This window comes from Rhagoletis pomonella, unplaced genomic scaffold (genome assembly GCF_013731165.1).
Source record: "Rhagoletis pomonella isolate Grant_MI unplaced genomic scaffold, Rhpom_1.0 Rhpom_scaffold_00001, whole genome shotgun sequence".
Taxonomy (NCBI): domain Eukaryota; kingdom Metazoa; phylum Arthropoda; class Insecta; order Diptera; family Tephritidae; genus Rhagoletis; species Rhagoletis pomonella.
The window spans coordinates 13,497,924-13,509,827 of NW_023458555.1; positions in this window are offsets into that span (position 1 = coordinate 13,497,924).

The following is an 11,904-nucleotide window of genomic DNA, read 5'->3' on the forward strand; positions in this document are numbered from 1 at the left end:
TTCAAAACCATACCAAAAAGAGTGTTCGTAATCAACGTGGTGGGCCCATTCCAATCGTATCTGCGACCTACAACTATAGAACAAATCAAACTGAAAACCACGGATCAAAGATAGATGCCTTGCCTCTAATTCAAGAGTGTTGAACAGAGGCGAGAAGGAACTTATTGGTACACATTTTTGTTTTGGAATTTTAAAAATTGCACATTCATGTAGAGATAGATGGTTAAGTAAGTTGTCTAACTCCAGAGAGTAACAGAGAACCAGAAATACCATGAATAGAATGATGTGTTTGCGGCAAGTGAGCTAAGGGGAGGCACACTGATGTTGTGAGCCAGGTGAGCTACTGGGTGCACACCCCTATCCTTCACGCCCTCTTTCTTCATACTGGGTACGTACTCATTTGATAATATGCGATACCATTGAATTTCAGTCAAACCAAGAAACGGTTCGGGTCCTACTAGCAGACCTTCTCAGCCCTGGCAAGCAAGTTCGTCGGCCAATCCGTTTCCTTATAAGTACGTCTATCTACTGTTCCAGGCCTGCCTTACTTCAACAGGGATTCATTGGTCCCTGGGTTTCCTAATGCATCTCGTTTTACCGTCAGGATAAGAGTACACATGTAGTTCGAGGTTGTATCGGAATTCCCATACTCCTTTTTCGTATATCGACCTACATAAATTGAACTTTTTATACTTAATCGATTTCTGTAACTTCAAAATACAACATAGAAATCCTCGCTTTGGCTCGTTGTGGATTTTTTGGAGGCTGCGGATGAATGCCTTAGCCCTTCGAAGACGGCTTTCCGCCTCTCTTAGTATGTTTTTCTATACATCATGTAAAGAAAAAATTTTAACTGTCTCGGTCTACTCTTAGTGATTGAAGTTATTCTTGACGGAACTTGACTAGAACTTAATATCGAACGAAATCACACACATGGCGCACACTCTCACCCTGTAGAAACTAGCGGACTTAGTACCTTACTAGGAATCATATGCGCCTAGCTCCGAAGCAGAAATAAAAGAGAGGAGCAACAAAAAAATCCGAACGGATCATGGATGACGAGGCCAACAGCAGCGCATACCGATTGGGTATACGTATGCGTAAAGGTAAAAACAGGCAAAGCAAAATCCATTAGCGCTATGTTACATAAGGAGAGACAATGGCCCCTACACCGTAGCAACAACAACAACAACAATAACAATAAGGAAAGAAAAGGCAACAGCCGCAAGAGGCACACACGTACTTGACACTCTGACTCCAAGCGGAGTTGGCTGACCGGCGCATAGAAGGTGCACGCGAGTGCATTTGGGTGTGTGTTGATTAAACACCTTTGTGTGTGTGCATGTGTGCCGGCCACCAGCAACATTTATGGTTTGCGAGGCACCACGTGGTTTTGCATTGGATGCGGACGCCAATGGCAGTTCATTGTCCGATTTGTTGCAATGTAATCTGCAGGAAGTGTTTACAAAAGTTCAAAAAAAAAAGAAGAAGAAGAAACACACAACAATAATATAATATCTACACACAAATGGCGCGCTGTAAATGTCGGTAATGCATAGGGATACTTAGTTGTGAATGTACTACATATTTTTTATGTTGCTTTTGTATTTATGTACATTCGCAAACGAATGTGTAAGTTTATGGTGTATTTGCGCGCTGTGGCGATTGTTGCCTTCAATGCACTGAAGTAATGCAACACAAATTGAAAGTCTCTTTTCCGAAGGATATGCCAGCTTAGCTGGCGGCGAGCTGAGTTCCCAAAAAAAACATCGATTTTTCGCTTTCGCGCGCACCCACACACATACAGTAACATAAACAAATACATGAATAGAACTTCCAGCAATCGCAACCCCGATGCGCCAGCCCACAGTGGTGCCAAATTGGATTTTACCGTTCAAATTAGTCCAGAGTCTTAATTTTTAAACCGATTTAATTAGTTTTTTTAGATGAATTGATATGAGAAGAGATGTGTCGGGCCAGATATTTGCATTTTTATTTTTTATATAAAATTAGTTAGTGAAAAGTGCATAAAAAAAACAAAAATTTAATTCCTAGCAGCGCGCAGTGTTTCGACTACATATATGAAGGCAGGTAGAAGTAATAGTTAACCTGTACTGATTTCACTGAGACTTGATATGTGCTCTAATTTCTTTTAGGAACAGGCAATTATGAAATTTGGTAAAGGTGGGATAATTGCCACGCCCTCCACTCTTGCGGGCGGAAACATTAAATTTCGTCCGATTTCGATTAAATTTAGTTTCTGCTGTCTCTTTTATAAGAAAAAAGATAGAAAAATGGGAAGATGGGATTATTGTTACTCACAAAAAAATGTGAGCCCAATCATTAAATTGATGGAGTATCGGTTAATTTTTGTATTCTGCTTTCCACTCTCAGAAAAATATAGGTTATACCTAAAAATTACATTGCAGGTGTAAATATTCTCCTTTCTGACAATGTTTGCTGTGATTTTTCCATTGTTAGAAAAATTCTTTTCGCAAAATTGCGTAAAAAGAAACTGAAAATCGAAAAATTAAGAAAATCAAAAATTACTATATTTGCAAAGTCGCATTTATATCCAATTATATGCTCGGAAGCTACATGAAAATTCTCAAAAACATGCGTCTAATTTCAATACCTTTTTTTACTACATACTTAGTAATCTTTAGCATCTACATTTCCAAGCAATTTTTTTTATAAAATAGGAGAAAATAACAATTAAACTATAAATACTTTCCCCTAAATTTACTACGACACTTAAAGAATTTAACAAAAAACACTTGCCTTTATGTGTCCAGTGCCAAACGCGGCTAAACTGATTAGTCGATATCGCTCCGACTCCAGAATTTTTTTTAAATGATGCGAAATTTTTTATTTGTGACTTCTACTTTTCCCCCTCTAATTCGAACCGGTGTTTTTTATCAACTGTCACCATGACTTTTTTCCACTTGCTTCCATATAGTCGAAACACTGTGCAGCGCCAGCAAAAAAAAAATATAAAAAAATATTAAAAATCAACGCACATTCTAAGCAAACTTGCACTTTATCGTACTAAAATTTAATGTGCTTTGAAACTGCATACCTAAAATTTTGTAAAGATTAAAAAAAATAATTCCGGTTAAAATTTATTTATGACATTATATTTTGTTCCAATTTTTTCCTTTTTTGGGGAAGCCTTTAATTGTGTTCTACTACTTTTTTTAATGAAGTATTCATTAGAAGGAATATAAGAATCGATGTTTCTCAAAATTCCTTGAAGCTCTGCACTTTGCGCTAAAAAAAAATTATATAAAAAAAAATAAAAATTCAAAAGTCTGCCTCGACAAATCTCTTCCAAATCTCAAAAGCTTTTATCTAAAAATTTATCAAATCGGTTGAAAAATTAAGGCTCTAAATTATTTTTAACAGTAAATTCCAATTTCGCATCACTGTGCGTGGCGCTCTTCTTCATCAGTTGTCACAATCTAAAGTGAACTCAATTGAAAAATGTTTGCTTTTGAGTTGGAAATTGAAAATGCGTGCACTTAATTGTTTTTGATTAAATCAACTTATGGCATATTGAACGTACATACAGATGTCAGTATGTTTGTATGTATGTATGAGGCATGCAACATTTTGTTGCACGTGCATTTACATATGCCAATTGATGATGTTCGCTTCACTCAATTCATTCAATGTAGCATATGCGGCCAGCTACATACATTTCTTCTGCGTACGGCGCTTACAAAAAGGATTCCTCGTTAAATATGTACCTCTGCTTCATAAAGCTAGTCCGCTTGATTGCTGCAGCCCTTGTGGCATTTTTTTTTTTGTTTTTGATTATTTTCATTTAATAACCATTTTGGTACTAATTCATTCAATTCTCTTCAATTGCGTTGAAAGCCAATTTTCACTCGCGGTCATATGTTACACGCGTCAGACGTCAGACGTCACCCTGTCGCCAACGAACACCAATTGCTGACACATCGTCATGCCATGCCATGCAACTTTTTTTCAAATTAGTTGCCTTACCGCTTTGTCCTTGTCCTTGCGGCTTGGCTCGGTGGTCTTTTCCTACCTCGGTGGTAGTAGCTTCTGAAAACAGCAGGCAAAGCACCTAAAGTGGCAGCAATGCTGAATAAGTACTTAGTTAAAATTAAGTCTGTTGTCATACAACTCCTGCCTGCAGGATCAACAGAAGTCCTTTTGTTTGTCATCGCCGATCGCCGCAGCAAAAAAAAAAAAACAGAAACCACAACCCAAAAATGACTTTCCGGTGTGGTTTATTGACCGCAACGACCCGTCGTGCCATAAGTGCTGCAAAATTAACATATTCTTTATTTATTGTTGTATATGCATACATACATACATACATACATATATGTTTATAGATAAAAGCATATGCCACATGGTATGACCAAATGTTTTGTTATCCTGAATGGGTAATCACACTGAATGACGGCAATTATAAAACGCTTTGTGAATGATATTTTTTATCGCTTTTGTTTAGTTTTTATTTTTTTTTACAAATTTGCAGCAATTTGCAAGAAGTGTGGTTATACATATATATAATTTACACTTTGAGCTAGTTATCTACAACAATTGAAAGGGAGATAAGCGGGCGATAATTAAAAATAGAATTACTGGAACTTTTGAGAAACATTAGAGAGAATCACATACGGTAATCATCTGTTGTCTATTCTCAATACGTCTGACTTCAAGATGCTCCATCTCAGTCTAGCGCATGCCGGACAACTGAAGAGAAAATGCTCTTTACTATCCATATCCTAGAAAAAAATATGGATGCACACAATGTGCCGTTGATAATACCTATGGTAACTATATGTAGTCTCCATGGTTTTATGTACTTCTGAAATCCGTCCTATGAGTTCCTGTAACTCAGCACTTCTCTACGGCAAAGATATTTCGCCACCACCCTGTCTGTCCTTTGAGGAAACACTTGGTTATTTTGCAGGCGTCAATATTGACCGACGATTCTCATGGACCTCTTTCGTGGGATCTCTGATGTACGCAACAATTTCCGATATGCTTTGGATCCGGTATTATTAGACGATCCTAAAAACCAAAGTCCAACAATCTAGTATCCAGTTCGTTGGCGTGGACTCCAATATTTCCCCACTACCCACATGAGTTCAAGCCAGTTCTTTTTGAAGAGTTACGAGCGGCTTCAATGGTCCTAAGAGCTGCTTCGCTGTCGCTGCAGACTCCTTTTGCCCATTATCCAGTCTGCTACTCTATGTATTGCAAGGACCATACGACAGAACCAAAAGGCTTACCAAAACTTAGTTGAATATACGAGTTGAATCCGGATGTTGAAATTCTTGGGCCAAAATGTAGACGAACTCAAACAAAATACACAATTACCTAGCAGGAATTCCCCAACAGTTGAGTCTTCGAAACCTGAACTACCCAGATTTAAAACCATTCGCCAAAATTCTTTTAGGAGGCTTTATGCTATTGGTCGCAAGTAAAGACTCTGTAGGGGTTGTTCATGATAACGATGATGATCTTCCAAGATACAGATCGCGTCCAAGCTTTCCATTGAATATGATTTCATTGCCTAAGTCACCGCAATGTGGACTGTTGTTTGCGTTGCATATCGAAATAGTAAGTATGACTGCCTAATATTTAGTTAACGCTGGAAGAAGAGATTTTTTGACTATCCGTATAATACGGATATTTGAATATCTGAATATCTGAATAAAAAGTCAGAATATCCGTATACCTGCGTAGTGTGTTGATATTCGGATATCCTGATAAAAATAAATAACAGTTGTTTGTGTATTAATGAAGTGTTCTATTACATCGTGCGCCTATCAAATTTTCACACCAAAAAATTAATATATTCGCAAACATTCAAAAAAATATATATTTAAAAAATTCAGCGTCATGTAAAATAACACTATGGGCAAAAGGTTAAAGAGAAAATTCTGTAGAATTGGAAAAGATTAACTTTTTTGAGACTTAAGGGCGAATAGTATTAAAAATGCCCTTTTACAATTTTATCCTTGAATATCCTTGAAAATTGCCTATATTTATTTTTGACAAAACTAAACGTTAAGGGCCAACATACATATACACGACCATATACTCAAGTTTCGTCCTTATAACTCTTTTAGTTTAGGATAAAAAATAATAATTAAAATGGTATTGAACCTAGATATTGGTCCTTGTGAAGCAAAAAAAAAATATTTTTTTTTTTTTAATTCTACAAAATTTTCTCATTCATTTGGTATCCATAGTGCTATTCTACATTGCACTGAATTTCTTAAATAATTTTCAAAATAATAATATACCTGAAATTTCAACATCCTTAAAAAATCCTAATATTAGAGAGAAAAAATACAAATTAATTTTTACTAGAATTTGGAATTCGTTGGTTTTTATCGCACTTTGTTATTTTGCAACTCGGCAGATTCAGCAAAAGTGAGGAAAATTTTACGAATCAATTCAAATACTGTTTAGATAATAAAACGAACGGATCTTAACCGGATAGCCGTACTTTTAGGACTTCGTCCGTGTACACGAATATCCAAACGCAGAGTCCCACCCCTAGAAGGAAGGTTAAAAAATAGAGATTTATTTTAGATCAATATGGCTTTCATATGACAGTTTTCTCAAACTCGCCCAGAAAAAACTCTGTACGCTTCAAATAGAATCTTATTTTACCTAACTACTAAACAGTGAAGCACCAGCGGCCAGAAATCTACAACTACTGGCGATGCAACCATCAGTGGTCAATGTCGAATTGATCCATCCATCTTTTACTCATCAAAGCTAATTTTTTCTAAAACTTAATTTGTTATGGTCCAAACAATCAACTACTTCAGCATGCCACACAAAAAGCCCAAACTTTAATCCAATTAACAAAGGTATGTACATAGGAAGCAGCAAAATTGCAATGGCATCTAGTAATGATCCTAACAAATAAATCAAAACTATGCACCCCAAGCGAAACTCAAAAGGAAATACCGATAGTTCAATGTCCGCTCGATCTTACCAACTCAGCTGATATACATATTTACTATTTCACAGGCATACCGAACGAGGATGTAGAAATGCGTGCGGGTCACACGCACCACAATGCATATTGACAAAAACAAATAAATGTACGCTTAAGCCGATTTTCACAGCATCCCAGGGAGCGAGAGCAACACGCGCGCAAAAGATCATCAACATCAACACCAAAACAGAAACAACAACAGGAAAAGTCAAATCATCAACAGAGAATCATCATCAACAGCATTGCTTCAACCACTCCACGGTGGAGTTCAATGAACGGCAATTAAGCAATAGAAGAAAACAGCAGCTACGTACAACCAGGAAAGGAACTAGAAACATACACATAAGTGCTCCTATAGTAGAAAAATGTAGTGGAAAAGGGAATAGGAAAATAATAGCATCAAATTCTTACGATATGTAGCTGTATGTAGCTCGCGCTGCCAGCGATCCTCAGAATCTAATAGCTCAGGCGCAAAAGTCAAATGCCACAGGCAGACAAAGAATTCCAAGATCATTAGGAAAGATGCGAGACCAAGAGCAAACTGAAAATTTACTATGCACTGGTGGTGGTATACATACATACGAGTATAGCTATATATGTATTTTGAGTTGAATGTGGGTTTAGATCCGGCCAGGGCCAGGGGAATAAAAATATAGAACATTGTTCAACGTACATAGATCCGGGAATATTAGGAGTAGCTTTCAATTAAGTAGCTACGCTGATACTGTTTAGCCTGGGCTCCTAAAGCTTTCGGGAAGACGTTCAGTTTCAGTTCTCAAATATGTGTACATAGGACTAGGGCTAAAAAGTGAAGCCAGGTCTTTTGGGCTTTTGTCGGCGTTCACAGTGAAGCCCCTGAATTGGAACCAGGATCTCGCGAATGACACCATTTGTTGGTCGATCATCAATTTAAAATAGGGATAGTATATGAACTAGTTGAGCTGCAAAGCCAACTACATAGTAGTAAGTTAGTTGAGGACTATGTTCTAGCTTCCAATCAGGAATTATTTCTATGAAAAAAAAGCCAAATGAAAGGAATTAGAAAGTCAAGAAAGTACAACACAATTTTTGATGATCGTCAGTGAAGCAGAAAGAATAAGGAATCAAAGCAGACAAAGCAAACGAAGAGGTGAGAAGTCATGCTGAGCTATAGATAGTAGATATTGATTAGAAAAGTACAAATGTACATACATACATATATACGTACGTACTGTATGTTGTTAGATACACATGTAGCATCATCAATAGATATTGTTTACAAATCCTGTTTTAGAATCAAGCCAGGATAGCAACGCTAAACACAAAGGCAACCACTCATCGTTGCTACCATGAAATTGGAGAGCAAACCAAAGAAATGGAAATGGAAATAGAAATAGATAAGTTGAGTAACAAATTGTAGTATAGATTAAAATATCGAAGTTGAAGTTGACGATGTGCACGTGTTTTCCTGGAAGGCAAACAGGCGAACAAGTGCCAAGGCATAGAAGAATTCGAAGAGAAAATAAAATACATATATGTATGTATATGTAAGTATGTATTGGAAACTATTTAAAGGAAACGAAGGTGTTGGCGATGAGGAGCAATGAACTTAAGGAATTAGTTATGTTGACAGCGCGCAGGTCTTTAATGAACGAGCATATATGTATGTATGTATATATATATAAGAGTATGTAGTTGGTGTACAGTAGGTGAAAGGTTAAAGTGAAAAGTAATTAACGATTCGTTGCTCGGAGGGGCGCATTTGAAAGGATCGCTTGCCAGCAAATTGTTACTTGTTGATAGTGAGTTGTTTTCCCCCTCCTTCAAAATTTTTTCTTGCTGGCTGTTGTGATTTGTTTGCGTTGAATAATTATGCAACCCCTAAAAGGATTCCTATTTTCTGAAAATAAAGTAAATAAAGAGTAAAAACAAAACACACCTCCGAGACAAGCGAAATTCAATACCGAAAGTGAAGTAAGTATTGATTTTTGACGTCGAACGAGAGGATCAAACGATTTGCCACAGGCTGAGAAATTTAATACAAAGTAAGCATGTAGTTAGGATATTTGTAGTTGTGCTTCTAGCGCTCGGGTGTTAAAGTAATTTGTGTGTAATGCTGTCTAAATTTAGCGCATTTAAAGGCAAAAGGGCAACAACAACGCGCCACGACGCTGAGGACTCATGCCAAGCGTTGTGTAACAAAAATAGCATGACAGCAAGGATGTGCCAAGCAAGCGTTGGAATGAAGTTTGACGAAGGGTGAGCTACTACATAAATAGTGTAGTAGCTGAAAAAATCTACAACACAAATTAAGAATAATGTAATGCGATCGCAAAGGATGTGTACACCGAAATTGTATGAATTAAATGTTCGGAGCGAAAATTAAATAAGTAAGGGCAGCGCTGTCTTCGGCTATGTCGGCTATGGCTTCATACCTTTCATGAACAGAGGAAAAATTTACTTTAACGTATAAAGTCGGTCTTATGCAGACATTATGTTTGGCAAAATGCAAGCAATTGTTGTTGCAGCAAACTCGTAAAGCGATAGTTTGGTGCCTTTTACACCAAACTACTATTTGTTGGGCCAAACTGCTATAAAATTGGTGTTGCCATATACAAAAGTTGTAGGTTATTGTTGTTATTCAGTGCTAAGGGATTTTTTTGTTTTTTGAAGTTGGCGGCCGTAGAGCAGCATTCGAAACGATTAAATTGATTTCAACCACTACGAGGAATCTGAATCTGCAATTCATTAAGACCAGGACCGGATCAAGAATTTTGAAGCCCTGGGGCCAATAGTTGGTGGGGCCCTCAAAATTTTTTTACTTTTTTATATCTTTGAAAAAGGATTCACATAGATAATGATTATTTTAATATGTTTATTACAAATTTATAATTCTGCTTACTTAAAAGTACTTTTAACTTTCTTAACTTAGAGAAATGTTTTCGCGATTTTTAATTAACAAATGTATTAATGAGATCACCGGAACTCACAGCGCGAAGGATATCACTTTCCAAACTAAGGAGCATTAAATTAGCGATTTTGTGTCATACTTGTTTGCAATCTATTTTTAATGATTTTTTATCAGACATTTTAATGTCTGCGAATACTATAGTAATTAAAAAAAAAACACAACAGTAAATCGATTACATAAAATAAACGAAGCATAAATTCGACGCACAACAACTAAAAATAATCGTTAACCTCAAAAGAATTTCGTATGGAAAACGTTCTTTCAAAGTTTCAAGGATAAAATAAATTCATCTGCGCTCTTTGTCTGTGGCTTTTATAAGTTTCATACTCGCAGTACGAGGAATTTTCAAGAACGGTCACCGAAATTGGAATGTACGTTCTTTAGCGTACGGTCCGGCGCTTCAACTTTGTCATTGGCAATAACAGTTGTGAAAATTATACATTGAGACCTAGGCACCCCATTTATTTCTAATAAATTTAATAAAATCGTTTATCAATTAAATTAAATTAAATTAAAATTTTCAAATATGTGGCAACCTCCACAAAAATTTTTTCGGCTTTCTTTTGACAGCCATATCGCAATATTTACTTAAAAAAAAGTCTAGGCTGGTTTAAACTGTGATAAAATTGTCGCACAGTGTAGTAAGTAGCATTTCATGTTCATTGAGGGTATACAAAAAGTAGCAGCGGAGGGAATGTAAAAGTAGCAGCAACGCGCAAAATAAGTACGCCTGGGAACGCTTTATGTCAGCGGGGGTAGTTTTCTGGAACAGTAGCAACCCCCACGCCAAATATAAAAATAGATTACATAGCATTTAATTGACGTTTGATGCTGCGCATGCGCATGGCCTGCAAACGGGGGGTAAATAGAAGCTACCACTGATGCGGCGCAGCAATAGGCGGCATGCAACTTTTGTAGTTAAATTACAAAAAATAAATGCAAGCAGCAATCAAAAGGACACGAGTGGCATTAATTTAAAATCATTAACAGCATTTCGATGGCGTTGCCTTACCAAGACCTGAAAGTGCTGGTAGCGAATTCGATTTTTAGTTAAAAAAAAAAATGTACTTAATTTGCGTTGATTAGCGCTGGCGGCGGCACGCTGTCAAGGATTCAATTGTACACAATTGTTGATTAAGGAACAGAACAGAATGGCGATAAGGATAAGTGAAAAGCAAAAATCCTACACATTATCCCACGTTCATACACTCCCCTCTTTTCACAAAAGCCTTGTGCATTGTGATCAATTTTTATTAATGTTCCACTCCTTAAGTGGTGGTGGTGGTCGTCTTTGTTCACTTCACTTCACTCTTCAACGTATCAAGATACTCGTACCAATCTCGTATACCCAGTATGTAGTTATTTATGCTTATGCATCTTGATTGGATTTTTAAAATGTTAATTTTTCACATTGATCGTTCCAACCCCTGCTTTGAATATTTATGTAGCTGGCAGCGGCTCTGTGAAGTGAACCAGAAAGTGATAAATTGCTAATCGTTCGAAATGAATTTATTATACTTCAATTAAAGGAGCAGACCCAACAAATAGAGCAAATTGAAAAGAAGTATACAATGTATAAGATCAGATACCTTCAATAAAATTAAAATAAAAGCATTGAACGATACAAATTGGATGAGTATAAAAAATAAACATTAAAAGGAAAAAAAGCAAACTGTAGCAAAAATTCCCTTGCAATCCAAGTAAACAAAGAAAGGAACAACCCCTAAAGTGATGGCATGTCAATAAGAAGCAGTCGGGGTCCTCATGCATGCGTACTTACCTATATGCCCAACCCCTCTCCATCACTCACTCAATCGTTTCGAAGTTTCAACAACTGATCGCTGCTTCAGTTAGTTAAATTCAAAGCATTCGCTCAAACCCTGTCGGAAATCTCGTAATAAGGAGCGTTTGCTCTGGTAAAGTTTCATACTATGGCTAGAACACTTCCTCGGTT